The sequence below is a fragment of the Papaver somniferum genome, chromosome 6, assembly GCF_003573695.1.
Source record: "Papaver somniferum cultivar HN1 chromosome 6, ASM357369v1, whole genome shotgun sequence".
Taxonomy (NCBI): Eukaryota; Viridiplantae; Streptophyta; class Magnoliopsida; order Ranunculales; family Papaveraceae; genus Papaver; species Papaver somniferum.
The window spans coordinates 99,172,309-99,188,405 of record NC_039363.1 but is presented as its reverse complement, the minus strand read 5'-3'; the positions used below and the strand labels follow the sequence as shown (position 1 = coordinate 99,188,405).

Sequence of the window (16,097 nt, the reverse complement as noted above, 5' to 3'; positions counted from 1 at the left end):
ATTAACATCTATTCTTTTGGAAATCTACATGTCTAGGCAATACTATTAGAATCAATTTGAATGTTGAGTTGCATAATTATTGTTTTATTAAATCGCTAATATCAACCAATGGTGGAATCCTAGCTCTATTCTCTCCATAATTTTCACAACATCCTTTTAAATTAGTTCGCTATTTTTATTTATTAAAAAAAAAAAAATCTAAAAAACCGCTTCCACAAGTCTTGAACGAATCATACTACTACAACAACATTGAAAAAACATCAAATTTTTGGCGCCGCCGACGCGGACTTGTCTTTAGGATAGAGTTTTTAGATTTTTTTTTTAGGTTTTTATTTTATTTGTTATTCTTAACGTTTTTGGGTTTTTGTCTTTTTCTTACAGAATTCGGAATTTGGAGCGAAAGAAATTGCCAAAGCTTTTGGTGAATACTTAAAGACTTCGAGTGAAAGGCAAAGCGAAAGGAGCGAAAGAATAAGATTTTTTTTTATTTTATAAAAAAAAGAGAGACATTTTTATTTTTGTAGATTTTCTTTTTCTTTTGCACTTTATATTTTTGGACTTTGGACTTTAAATTTTGGGACATTATTTTTAAACCCTACGGAAAGGTAGTTTAAATGTAAATTGTTTGCAGAGAAGGACGGTGATTACGATATCACCTCGGCCCCTTTGGGTTCGTACATGACATAGGAGTCGTGGCCCGAGTCGACTACAAAGGTTCATCCCCCGTCTGGTACGAGAAGTAAGTTTGTCGAAACACTCGTGAATCCCCTGTCAGCGAGTTACTGTCTTCCTTCGTATGCATATATGTTGAGGACTTGAAAACGGATGCTTTAATTTCCTAGTAAAGGGAAAGGACTGGCCATACAAGATAAAGGTTCGGATTTAATCACCGTTCTCTTCTTGCCCGCCTTAGGAAAACGACACCAAACACGAAACCTAAGCCTAAAATTTTGACTAGAACGAGACCGATAAGGTAACGAGCTTAACAGGAAAGTCATTCGAAAAATCTTGGTTACTCTTTTAAGCATACTTTGAAGTTCTTGACGGTTTCTGTAAGTTGAATGCGTGACTGCGCGGCCTTGTAATACCGGTGAGCCTTGGGTATCAAAGTTCCACCGAGCTTCCCTCGCCTGTATTCAACTTACTTTAACTCGGATTGATTCCAGAGGGGTTTGCTTAAATTGTAACGAATTCCCGTTCGAAGGATTAGAAGCTGGTCTAGAAACAATCTAAGTGGAGCCATCATGCTTTTTGTTTGCTAGAAATCAATAGGTTTGCTGTGGTGGAGTCAGCCTTGTTTGTGTTTGCATAGAACATCCCTTCCTTTTTAGGGCTTTTCTTTTTGATTTTGTTTTTCTAGTGTATGCCCGAAGTTTTTAAACGGGCTTGGAAATGAAACACTCTAGGTCGTTTGATTAGTGAAAAACCTAGTAGTTCTTCTTGTGAAGACGGGGAGCTCGAAGACTCTTCTTTTGAGAGCCCCATTTTTGGAAACTTCAGTTTTGAGAATCTGTCTCTTTGTGAGGAAAGTACCCCTAGTACTCCTAGTCCTTTGGTAGTGCCAGAAATGACAACTTTGAAAGCTTTGCTAAACCCAACTAGGACCTCTCGTCCGTCTTGTATCAAGTTAGCTGAAACCGAGGCAAATTATGAACTGAAACCTGGGACTTTACAGATGCTCCCAATGTTTTTAGGGAAGGAGAATGAGAACCCTTATTTTCATGTCAGGGAATTTGAGGAAGTTTGTAGTACTCTGAAAATTAAAAACTTAAGTGATGATGCGTTGAAACTTAGGTTATTCCCCTTTTCCTTAAAAGATAAAGCCAAATCTTGGCTGTATAGTTTGGACTCTGAGTCAATTGAAACCTATGACCAACTTACTTCTGCCTTTATACATAAGTTTTTCCCAAGGCATAAAACATCGTCTATTAGGACACAAATATGTACTTTTGCCCAACAAGAGGGAGAATCTTTATATAGGTACTTAGAAAGGTTCAATGACTTGATATCTCAATGTCCTCATCATGGTTTGGAGAAGGTTAGGTTAGTTCAGCTCTACGAGGGTTTAGATTATTCAACAACAACCATGGTTGAGTCCTTATGCACAGGTGGGTTTGAGAATAAAACTGTTGATGAAGCGATGACATTTTTGAATGAAATCGCCGATAAGACCCAACAATGGGAAAATAGTAGGGAACCCCAAAAACAATTCTTCTAAGTAGAGGAAATGTTAATAGGGTAGAAGGATCTTATGAGTCAGATGCCAAAATAGCAGCTATAGCCAAAAGGTTAGAAGCCTTAGAATTAGGTCATTCTAGTGGTAGTAGTGGAAGAAATGAGCCTTTTTGGGAAGGCCATGCTGTTGAAGAGAAAGCCAATGCTTTTATAACAACACTAGGTTTGATAACCAACAGAAGTTTGACCCATATTCAGAAACCTATAACCCTGGATGGAGAAACCATCCAAACCTTTCTTGGTCCAAGGGCCAGAATCAAGGTCAGTCTAGTAATGCTCAGGTTCCCCCAGGTTTTGGCTATACTAAGAATCCTTCAGCTCCGGCACAGTTTCAGAACCCTTCGGATAAGAAGATTATGAGTTTAGAAGAGTCTTTGCTTTGTTAACTCGTAACACTGTGCAGTTTCAGCAATCTGTTGCTCAAGGTTTAGAAGAAAATAAGAGAATAGGTCAGGCTAACTCTCAGGCTATTTCCGAGTTGAAAACCCAGGTTAGTCAGATAAATGAGACATTGAGGAAAAAGGAAAGTTTCCTAGTCAACCACAACCCAACCCTAGGGGAGTCCATCAAATATTTAGCTGGTGAGAAATCATCAAACCATGTGAACTCGATAACAACCCTTAGGAGTGGTAAAACGGTAGACAATAAGGTAGCCATGCCTAGTGGACATACTGTAGTTCCACCTTCTACTTCCCAAGAGGAGCCCGTAGACGAGGAAACTAAACAGTCTCTAAGGATTCCCAAGAAATTCCTGATAGGTCTACCTTTGTGCCTAGAGCCCCATATCCACATTTGTTAGCCCCAACAAAGAAGGAGTCGACTTTCAACGAGATAATGGAAACATTTAAGCAGGTGAACATCAACATTCCGCTATTAGAAGCAATTAGGCAGATGCCTGCTTATGCCAAGTTCCTTAAAGATCTTTGTACACGAAAGCGTAAGCTTAATGTCCATAAGAAAGCTTTTTTAGCTGGTCAGGTAAGTTCCATTCTTCTGAACCAAACACCCCCTAAGTATAAGGATCCTGGATGCCCCACCATATGTTGTGCGATTGGTAATCACATGGTCGATAAAGCTTTACTTGACTTAGGAGCTAGTGTTAACTTACTCCCGTATCATGTATACACCCCTAGGTCTTGGTAAGTTGAAACCGACTAAAATGACACTACAATTAGCTGATAGGTCTGTCAAAGTCCCTCGTGGTGTCATAGAGGATGTTCTGATTGAGGTTGATAAGTTTATTTATCCTGTGGATTTCGTTGTTCTAGACACCCAGCCTGTTCAGGACCCAAGTCGTCAAATCCCAGTGATTTTAGGTCGCCCATTTTTAGCCACAGCTAACGCTGTCATCAACTGTAGGACTGGGCTTATGAACATATCCTTTGGTAATATGACCACTGAACTAAATGTCTTTAATGTTACTAGACAACCTTCTGAGAATGATGATTTAGAAGAAGTGAATATGATTAGCACTTTAGTTCAGGATTTGGTTCAGGATAATTGGCTTGACACTTTACTGGTAGATTCTTTAGATGATTTTGAGGAAACCATTCTCTTAGATCAGATATGTGATCAATCTTTAGAAGAAGCTCTTGAGTATTTTAAAGATTCTATGGACCCAAAATTCAGGCAATAGTTTTAGGTTTTTCTGAGAATAATGATGACCCTAAGTTTGGGGGTAGAGAACTAAAGAATCTCTTGAGTATTTTAAGGACTCTGAAGATCCGGAAATTCAAGAAATAGTTAGAGGTTTGTCTGTGAACCCTAAGTTCGGGGGTAGTGATGGTTCTTGTGATTGTATCGTATCCCTAATTAGAGTCCCTAACTTGGGACTCGAGCCTTGTACATCTGAGATATTACTTGAGTCTTTTCAGACTCCGCAACCCGATCCTCCTGATACTGTCCAGGAGGTAACCCAGGTATTAGAGACCCTTTTTTCGGATGAATCTATTTATCGAGACACACATATGAAGTTCAATTACGCGCCGCAGATAAACCCAGTTGTCTTGACAGAAACCTTAGATGAGGACGTGCTCCTTCTTTTCATTTTTCTGAATCAGTGCAGTTGTCTCATACTGGTGTCAGCTCTATTTGGTCTTATGGACCCACAATTGTTTCGACTATTGATATATGACTTTGGAAGGTGACAATCCTTTTTGAGGCATTTGATGTCTAGCTAAAGACTTTAAATTTAGCATTTCCTGGGAGGTACTCATGCTTACGGTAATATCCTTCCTTATTTCTTTTTCCATCCATCAAGTGGTAACAGTTTCTTATTGTTCATGCTTTTAATTTCATCTTTAGAACATTGAGGACAATGTTATATTTAAGTTTGGGGGTGGGGAAGAAACTTTTTGTTAGATCTTAGCTGCAACAAATAAACTCCAGAGCCTAGAAATTTATGCTTATTAAGGTTGGCACTAACCAATCTAAGCGGATGGGAATATCTTGGTTGTAGGAGTTGAGGAACCAATCTGATTAGATGGAAACATCTAAAGAGTCTATTCATAAAAGCACAGAGCTCAGGTGTTAGAATTAAAAAAAAATGGTAGTTTCGCCATATCTCGTTGAATCTAATCCTTCTGTTTTTATTTTTTAAGTGATTTAGCGGGGCACACGATTCAAGTTGTTACCTTTGCTAGGGTGGAATAGAGTGATTGAGATACCAAAAAAGAAAATAAAAAATTAAAAAAAATATAAAAAAAATAAATAAATAAATTAAAAAAAAAGAGACCAGACCATTAGACCAACCGGAATAAATTCAATAAAGTCGACCACTGGTGCCCTTGTATATGCCAGTTGTGTTGACCTAGAGTTAGTTTTATCGACCACTGGTCCCTTTGTATATGCCAGATGTGTGGATATTAGTCAGACCGGTATCTCAGTCCATTAGGATAGGTTCACCTTGGCAGGGGCCTTCAGACAGATATGGGAAACACCGTTCACTTTTAACCATCTATTTATCCATCTTCTTAATCTTTCCATGTGATTGGTTGACTCCAGTTATGATGTACAGAAACTATCTGAGTAGAGCTCTGTCACTTATATATGAATTTTAGTATGCTGAGTGCAAACTCGTGTACAACAATTGGAATTTTGCATCAGGGTACTTCCTCCTATAGTCAATGATTGTATGCCAACCAAGGAGATTCTTTAGTGCCTTACAAGGTTCTGCGTAGATAACTAGGGTCTGGAGTAAAGGTTTTGTGGGTACGCCTCTAGTAAACCCTCCGGAGACAACACTCCACCACTAGGGCCACCTAGCGGTTTAACGGCTTGCTACACGTGCTAAGTGTAGTCATTTTATTTTCTAGATTAGTTTTGCTCGAGGACTATAAAATAATAAGTTTGGGGGTATTTGATAGACACATTTTTGTGTATACATTGTCCTTAATTTCATGTATTGCTAGTACTCGATTTTTGTACTAATATTGTGTTTTTATGTATTTTTAGGAAATAAACATTTTCGGAAAAATTGGCTCGAAAAAGTGTTAAAGGCAACCCGGAGGACATTTACTATTCGGAGCTGCGTTGAGAGATTATCCTGTCACGAGTTAGAATCAATATATTTCGAGAAATATGCATGTTGGAACACGTCAACACTAAACAGACGCGTGATAAGCTAAAACAAGGAACAAATATATTTTCGTTTTACTTATTGTTGGTGTTACTGTGGGAAATATACGTGCAGAAAAGAAAAAAATAGGAAACTATTCCCGAGAATAATATTCCTTCACTGTGAAGATTTTGAGGAGTAATTGGAGATATTTTACAGTTCATTCATGCGTGCAGAAAAGAAAAAAATAGGAAATTATTTCCGAGAATAATATTCCTTCACTGTGAAGATTTTGAGGAGTAATTGGAGATATTTGTGGTTACTACTGGGTTATAAATAGCTCCTGTGATGTAAGAGAAGGGGGATGAGTGATTAGGAAGTGATTAGGGGAAGAGTTTTAAACACCCGATTTTCATCATTTTCTCTCCATTTTATCTTTGTAAACAATTTTTTAAGCAATGAACAAATATTTTGAGCGTGTTTACACAATGATGAGCTAAACCCAATCCTTGGGGCTATGGAGGAAGACGTTGTTTCAGTAAAAGTGATATATTTCTATTAATTAATTACAACAACTCTATTATGAATTTTGCATTGAACTAAAAATTGTTTATATGATTTTGATTAGTTAGGTGTATTTTCTCTTGATAGAATATGCTTGCTTCAGGGTTTTGATATTCTATGCTTGGATTAACATCTATTCTTTTGGAAATCTACATGTCTAGGCAATACTATTAGAATCAATTTGAATGTTGAGTTACATAATTATTGTTTTATTAAATCACTAATATCAACCAATGGTGGAATCCTAACTCTATTCTCTCCATAATTTTCACAACATCTTTTTAAATTAGTTCGCTATTTTTCTTTATTAAAAAAAAATCTAAAAATATGCTTTCACAAGTCTTGAACGAATCATACTACTACAACAACTTTGAAAATACATCAATTACATACCTCCGATGTTTTTTGAACAAGTTTTAGCTTATTTGCTAATCGATTCGCTCTTTGTTGAAGTTTGTTGACATATCTTATCTTATGGTTGTACTTGAAACATTTTGATAACTCATGACCTCTGAGAGAACAATAAGGACATGTCAACCTGGAAAATGATTCAGACGCCCGAGATGTGTACGCGGCTAGATACAGAGTGGAACCTGAAAAATCAGAAAAAGAGTTTCCAGTAGAAGAAGGTATGATAATTTTGTCTTCCAGATCGGTTGATATTTATTTTGAAACAATATCAAGATTGATGTATGTATTGCTACATTTATCAAAATCAATATTTTCACAAAAAAGTGCAGCACTTGACTTTTCGTCTTCATTAGAATCATAGTTGTCAGACATTTCATTAAGAGTTGCAGATAGACCTTTGTTCCCAGTGTATTTTTTACCATTTGGACACTCGTTTGCAGAATGGCCAAAACCTTTACACTTAAAGAACTGAGGCATATCCTCGTCATCAGTTTCATCATTATCCCTCTTTTTAGAGGAACACGATTATGTGGTTTGACTGATGACCTAGGTTTATCTCTGGAGAACCTTTTACTTCTCTTCAAAAGAAGATCCCTCAACTGTCTTGTGATCAAGGAGACTGACTTGTCAAGATATTCATCTGATGAATCAGTCTCAGAAAGATCATCTAAAGAAATGTAAATACTTTTACTTTTGTCAAGTAATTTAGTGTTCTTTTGTGATTTGAAAGCAACATCCTTTTCGGTCTTGGATGTATGCTCATGGTCAAATATCTTTAACTTCCCAACCAAAGTATTTTTGGAAAGAGTTACGAGATTATTTCCTTCAACGATGGCATGCTTATTAGAATCGTATCTGGATGCCAGTGATCTGATAATTTTCATCACAATGTCCTTTTCAGGAATAGTCTTACCCAATGCAAAAGATGCATTAACAATTTCAGAAACTTTGTGATTAAAATCATCAAATGATTCTTCATCTGCCATACGAAGGTTTTCCCAATCAGAATTTAGGTTTTGAAGCCTAGCTTCTTTTTCACAGGTATTCCCTTCAAATATAGTTTCTAAGATATCCCAGGCTTCTTTAGACTTCGTGCAAGTAGTCACATGATGTTAAAGATCTGGGGTAATGACATGTATGATAGCATTTAATTCATCAGAATTTTGCTTTGCATCAAGAATTTCTTCTAGACTATATCTACCAATATCCTTAGGTATAGATACATCGCCTTCTATATTAACCAGAGGATCATAGCCATTAACAACATGTACCCATGTTTGAAAATCCCGATCTTGAAGAAAAGCACGCATATCGATTTTCCACCACAAGTAGTTTGAGCCATCGAATACTGGTGGTACGTTTATGGAGATGGAATTTCTGTCCATAGAGTCAGATAACAAACAAAGACTTATGAGGTTTCGAACGTGTTTGCCTGCTCTGATACCAATTGAAAAAGCGGGGGTCTAACAACCTCACCCAATATTTCGCTTAGCAATCTATATGGACTAACTCCAATATACTTTCAAGAGAATCAACTAGACAGTCAGACTCAATCTTAAGAAAAGTATATCAAAGAGTTATATCTCAATTCAATCCGCAATCAAACAAATAATAATTTGCGTGCCCGAATGAATATAAGAGAGATAACTTGAACGGTACCAAAGACCAATGTTCAAGGATCAATCAATTTCAATCAACAACCAAAGGTTGGATTTACCAATTGATAGACTCAACGCACAATCTGTGATATTATATAATAAAATAAAATGCAGAAAAGAAATAACACAGACACCAGAAGTTTTGTTAACGAGGAAACCGCAAATGCAGAAAAACCCTGGGACCTAGTTCAGATTAAATACCACACTTTATTAAGCCTCTACATACACTAGCCTACTACAAACTAACTTCGGTCTGGACTGTAGTTGAACCCCAATCATTCTCATACTGATTCAAGGTATAGTTGCGTTCCTTGCGTCTCTGATCCCAAAAGGATACTACGCAGTTGACTCCCTTAGATGATCTCACCCACAACTAAGAGTTTCTACGACCCAAAGTCAAAGACTTGATAAACTAATTTGTCTGATACAGAAAAGTCTATAGGAATAGATAATTCTGTTTCCCACAGAAATACCTACGAGTTTTGTTCCGTCTTTTGATAAAATCAAGGTGAACAGGAACCAATTGATATACCGGACTTATATTCCCGAAGAACAGCCTAGAAATATCAGTCATCTCACAATAATCTTAATCGACTAGCGAAACAAGATATTTTGAAATCACAAACGATGAGATGAAGGTGTTTGTGACTACTTTTATATCTTTCCTATCGGTGATATAAATCTCAATCCAATCTTACGCTTACACTCAATCACGATAGAAACATCAAGATCAGATCACGCAACTACAGAGAAAATAGTTGGTTCTGGCTTCACAATCCCAATGAAGTCATCAAGTCGTTAACCTATAGGGTTTCATGAAAAACATCAGGTGAAAGGAGAATCGACTCTATTTTATGCAACTAGTATCACACAGGAGGTGTGGGGATTAAGTTTCCCAGTTGCTAGAGTTCTCCTTTATTTAGTCTCCAAATCAGGGTTTGCAATCTAAGTAACCTTAGTAACAAAGCATTCAATATTCACCGTTAGATGAAAACCTGATTAGATTCAAGTTAATATCTTTCAACCGTTAGATCGAACTTAGCTTGTTATACACAAATGAAATGTAACTTCATTTAGGTTTAAGTAACCGTACCTAAACATGTACACTTAGTTGGTTCAACAATAGTTAACCAATGGTTAGCCATATGAGCACTTTCATATCAACCTTATTCATCTTCACCATAACTAGTTCAAATGACTCAAATGAACTAGTTAGAGAGTTGTTCAATTACTTAGATCTCATAGAAGTATACAAGACACAATCGAAGCAAAATCGGTTTTTATTCACTCGAATCGATTCATGAACACTATAATCACAATTTGCAAAGATTGCATTCCTTATTATGTATATGTTTTAGTCCATGAACAAACCGATTTTAGAAAGTAACCTACCTAAGCATGCAAACGGGTACACGTACTTAAGTAATCGGATTGAGTTTGTTTTTACTTTCAAACTCCATTAGAAATTCACGTATGTGAACTTTCCGCCAGTATGCATACGGGTACGCATACTTACCCGGATTTCCAACAACCGCCAGTACGCGTACGGGTACGCATACTTTGGGTTCCCGGTTTGGACGTTTACATAAATGTGATAACATACTATGTTTATATCCAAAGATGGTTACATGTTCTAAACTCTCATTTCAATCATTGAAACTTTCTTAGAGGATGTTATATAGTTGTTATTCACAAACTATTTTCCATTAAAGCGATTTTCAAGTTATTGAAATAATCAACATGACTTTCATCACGAGTAAAGATGAACTTGGCCAAAGTGAAAGCTTACCAAAAGATATTTCGAGAAATAGATAAGCGAGATAAACTCAGCTCGAAATAACAAATGTGTATAATCGAAGTCTATATAGCAATACGACTTTTGTCTCAAGATAGGAGATAGAATAGATAGACTTTTGAGTGATAGATAAGTTCAAGTGTCCACATACCTTTTTGCCGATGAAGTTCCACAAGTTCCTTGAGTAGTTCTTCGTCTTCGCATGATTAACACCGTGGAGTCTAGAGCTCAACTACACTTACTATCCTAGTCCCAGACTTAGTTATAAGTAGACTAGAAATCAAGAATTATAGTAAGGCGTTGTTATACCAAGAGCAAACTCAATTCCTGACAAGAACTTAAGAGTAAGTGATCTAATTAATCATGACACAAAAACATGGGATGCAACTAAATTAAGTGTTGTTTTGATCAATCTTCAAACAAATGATTAAATAATCCCTCTAAGCTCTGAACCTTCTAGTGATGGAAGAATTTGACTCCAACTAAAGATGGACTCTTTACTACAAATTCTGCATGTTCTACCCTAAGTGTGAGGGGGTGATTATATCTCTGACTTATGGAGTGCAGTTTGGAAACTAAAATTCCTTGCACGAATTCAACTCTTTGTATGGAAGGCTTTAAAAGGTGCACTGCCCCTGAATGAAATACTACACAATAGAATTCACATATCTGACTACATTTTTCCTGAATGTAAACTGAAGACAGAATCAATTATGCATGCTTTAGTTGTCTGTAAAAAAACTTACAAAAGGAAACTTATAAACATCTGAAGTGTTCAATTTCAGTATTTTACCTTTATACAGTGGACCAAGTTATGGTTACAATTGTATCCTTACCAAGATCAATCTTCAAGAACGAAGCAATTTCATTTGATTGCTTCAGTCACATGGTCCATTTGGAAAAATAGAAATGGCGTTGTGCACAATGATAAATAGGAAGAACCGATGAAAATCTTGTCAAGAGCCAAATCCATGATGTTGAGTATTCCTAAAATCTCTATCATCAGTTGAATATTAGCAGAAACACAAAATCAATCAATATCTACTCCTTAGATAATCCCAACTAGAAGTTGGTTGAAGATTTACATTGATGGTGCTTAGAACCCTAATTCTGAAATTAGGGATATGAGTTTCTTAGTAAGAGATTCTTCTCAACTCATCTACGCATAGTCGAAAGAACTTGATTTTCTTTTCAGCGAAAGAAACAAAAGTTTGTGGAATCAGAAACGCTTTAAGAATTGTGAAGTAAATGAAGATGGATCGGATTATAATTGAAACTGATGGTGCAGAAGTCATTGAGAAGAATACAGAAAAACAAAATCTTAGGGGACCTGAGAACGCATAGCCAGTTTGAAGATATCAGATGCCTAATTCCTAATTCTAATCACACTTGTAACAGAGATGCCCATGAGTTAACCCATTCAGGTAAGAAAAATGCAAGCTAAATGGCTATGCCATTGTTGGCTCCTTCATGCCCTGTGTGGCAATTTCAGGAGGCGAACAACTGATGATTTGTTGTTGTTTTTTCCTCCAGAAAGAGGCAAGCCTCAGAAGACATATTGACAACTCCGATTCAATTCAGAAAGTGGGAAAGCTATTTCAATTTCAAGATATATTGACAACTGATGGTTTGTGAGTGTGTCCTTTTGCTTGTAAAAAAGAAAATACAGTAAGAAACAAAATTACAAAATGATAGTAGTCAAGTACTAAACCAAGGCATCGACTCCATGACCCGTTTCTTGTCTTTCCTATCGGTAATTACTGAGACATTCAAGTCCGAACCTGAAGAAATCTAAAACTAAATTCCTAATTTCCAACCTCGGCCGCTATCTCCATTCTCCGTTATCCTCCTCCTCTCCGTGTCTCTCACTCAAACACCAGCAGGTCCTCTGCGGCAGATCTAAGTTACATACAACCATGAAGAAAACCACAAAAACAAATCAAAAAGCTTCACAAATACCAGCAGCAGCATCATCCGCAAGAGATAAAGAAGAAGAAAAAGAAAAAGAAAAAGAGATCATATCTTCGCGCCTCCCAGATGATGCGATTCTTCACATCCTCTCAATGTTACCCGTAAAATCAGTATTAAGGTTCAGGTGTGTATGCAAACACTGGTGCTATAATTTATTGAAAGACCCAAATCTTGTTAAATCTCATCTTAATAAATTACTGGTTGGGATTTTCGTGGGGAGACCAAAGCCATTATCTGCTGTTAAAGCTGAAATCTCAAAGATTTGGGAGCTTAAAAATGAGGTAACAATTTCAATCCACAACAATACTAGCTTTGTCTTCGATTTCGAGAACAGCGATGATTGCAAATGGGTGTTGGGACAAGACTCCACTATTTACATATCTAAGAGCCTCTTTGTCATAAGACCGTGCTCTCCTTTAATCCAAAAGAATCTCTCTGATTTGGAGACAATTCCGCTATGGGTGTTGGTACATGGTGTGCCTCTTCACATGTGGAATAATAAAGGGCTTGGCATGATCTGTAGCTACTTAGGTGAACCTCTAATGGCGGATGATATTACTATTAACATGACCAGATTATCTTATGCTAGAGTGTGCGTTGTAATTGATCTTTATTTCACTTATCCTAGTCATATACCTTTGTTGATTGATCGCACGATTGAGATGGAACTTCCGGTTAAGTACCAATTTAAGCCCCCCAAATGTGATGGTTGTAAAACTTTTGGTCACTCTCCTTCCGACTGCCCAAAGAGAGGTCTCGAAAAGAAGGGTAAAGCTATTTGGATTCCTAAAAAGAATCTACTAGCTAACAAGGAGCAGTTGAATCGTAGTTGGGATGGTTCAGGGACAATGGAGAATGGTGGTAATTGTTCTAATGAAGGCTTAAATGTAGGAGTTATAGACGATCTAACCAGAAGAATGGGCAAAATGCTCACATTAATGAATGGTGGTGAAGGGGTTTTGCAAGGCATAATTGGAATAAGAACCTAGCAGTACAAACTTAAGTAAGACGTGGGAAAAGAACCTGAGTGGAGAAGAGATGGCTGTTTGTTTAGTAGTAGGATTTTGGTTGGTTTGTCTTGGCTGTTGTTAGTATTTATCTCTGCTTGCCTTGTGTTATTTCTTGTTAGTGTTATCTTTGCTTGCCATGTGAATTGGCTCCTCTGCCATTCTCTGTTGCTGCTCTAGAGTGTGTTCTTTTCTTGTATTTCTTTCTGTCAATAAAATTATAGCATCCAGAATCATAACTTCACTTTACTTATTTTCTACTACCCCATGAAAAACACTCCACCAAAAGTAAAATATATGGTAGGAATACCATGTTCACGATTATGAGTGGTGGAATGCTTCTTTCACCTTTCCAATGGGTCATCAAATTCTGCTTCGCTGTGATGCGACCTTAAGAGGCAATCCAGGTGCTACTGGGTATTGATTTATTGGGAGATGCAGTTCAGGTATTTTTTTTGTTGCAGTTGAAGGTGGTTTTGGAGTGGCGGACAAATTTTATAGCAGAGAACATGTCTGTGCTTTATGCAGGTGAATGCTGCGGAAAATCAACATTACCATCCAAATTTAAAAAGGATGTTCTTGTCGTAGTTTTTTTTTTCGATGTCGAGCATGATGTTTTTAGATAAGTTCCACTTGCTTAAAGATTACAAGAAATCTGTATCCAAATCTAATACATTGAGTTAATGCAACATTTCAGTTTCTTTTCTTTTTTCTTTTTGAAGCATTCCATATGATTTTTTTTTGAGACAATTTTAACTTCTGAATCTCCGTAGGGACTTTTACATTTGTGGATAATCCATGATGGTTGTTGTACAACCTTCTCCTACATAGCAAATTACTAGAATTATAATCTCAGCTTTAGGTCCACAACTGCCTAACAAAATGCCCATTGTAATTTAGAAATCACTCGATCAAAGAAATATTTTCAACTTCAATGGCTTTAATATCTCTAAGATAAATCTAGATAGGAACAAGTAGTCGATGCATGTCGGTGACATTATTTTTTCTTAATTTTTCCTTCCATTTCTTAAAAATTGGTACTTTCATTTTATTTTCCAATTTGATTTATTATTAGGTAAAATTGAAAAAGTGAAAATATCACTTTTAATGAAACGGAGGTAATCTTTCGTATGCGAAACTAAAATCTATATATTCTTCTAGGTAATTTTATACACGGAGGTAGTCAATTGAGATTTATATAGACTTTCATAGATTTTTTATTTGAGTGACTCCCGAAGATTCTCTAAAAACATAGAGATTTCTGGTGATTCTCTGAGAGTATATTAGAGAGTCTTTGGGACTTGTAGAGACAAAAAATTGATATTCGTAAAGAGTCTCTGTGATTTGTAGAGACAAAAAAATGTACAATATCTAATCAAAAATTCAAAACATCTACCAGTTACTTTATGATGCTCACTACAATCTGAATAAAAGTACCATGAATACCTGGTAAGATACATGTGCATTGTTAAAATAAATCTCATTGTTGCCTTATGTCTGTATTCTCATTTTTTTTTATTTCACTCATCCCACATTCATTTTATTTTCTATGCAATCTCACCGCTGATTTACTCTGCAAATGGCCCGTTACTTGGTCATCAACGCAAAGAAAAAATTGAAAATAAATAATTGGTCCTACTCTCAAAAACAGATATTCCCCAAGTTTCCAAGTCTCCAGAAATATCACCTCTTGAGGAGAGATTTCTATCATGCCTATTTTCCTAAAAAAGTCTCTCCAAATCTCTGAAAACAATAAATCAATGATTTTCAATTCTCATTCGAATAACAAGGATGTTGTAGTGACCCTTATGAAATGTTGATCCAATAATATGGAGTTTCGGAGAATTTAAATGACTTAAAAAAAGTGTCTAACCAATAACAAGAGACATTAAGAGACTCACCAAAAGTCTCAATAGACTAACAGTGGATTTGAGAACTCTCTGAAAGTCATTTGAAATCTCATTTGACTAAACCCCTGTAAATCAATGACTTTCAGTTCTCATTCGAATAACAGGGATGTTGTAGTGACTCTTATGAAATCCTGATCCAATAACATGGAGTTTTCGGAGAATTTAAATGACTTAAAAAAAAAGTCTCTAACCAATAACAAGAGACATTAAGAGACTCACCAAAAGTCTCAATAGACTAACAGTGGATTTGAGAACTCTCTGAAAGTCATTTGAAATCTCATTTGACCAACCCCCTAATAGTGTATCAAGTGAAGTATTTGAGCATCATATGGGCAATATATAAAAGTTAAGTAGGCTCTTTCAATTTACCTTTAAATTATAGCTAGTTTTTTTGGAGAACTATAAATATTAATTTGATATTTTTGTTTATACTCGTTGCATAGGTAATTCAAAGATCTTTCCAAATATATAAAATTCACGAAAACCCGACATACCATTTGGAATATACGGAGTTTTTAAATATTTATCTTTTTTTTTTTATAAAAATGGCATTTATGTAAATAAACATTAATGTCAGTTATTATTATATTTAATTAAACAAAGCTTTTGGTTGGCAGCCTAGCAACAATCTGGGCTCCAACACCTAAAACATTCTGTTGTCGGGACTTGAACCCGGGTCTCTCGGGTGAGAGCCGAGTATCCTAACCACCTAGACTACAACGGATGGTTTCACATATTATTATTTTTAGGTCCCTAATCCGTTAATCATTTTTGTCCTTGTTTAGATATATATTAACCAAAAGGTCCCTATTCCGTTAAATTAATCATTTATGTCCTTATTTAGATATATATCAACCAAAAGGTCCATATACCGTTAAGTATTTTGGTCATATTCCGTTTGGTGAACCAAAAAATGAGTAAGGATTATCATTTTGGCTTGCTTGCATTAAAGAGGGGGAGATTAAAATTGAGGAAAAAGGAAAGAAGGGA

The 16,097-nt window shown here is 36.2% G+C and overlaps 1 non-coding gene across 1 annotated transcript; it reads right to left on the bottom strand.

Annotated features, from left to right (window-relative positions):
- Window positions 1–15,758: 15,758 nt before the first annotated feature.
- TRNAE-CUC lies at window positions 15,759–15,831 on the bottom strand. Its single transcript has one exon. It is a non-coding gene; the product is annotated as a tRNA-Glu (tRNA).
- Window positions 15,832–16,097: the final 266 nt, after the last annotated feature.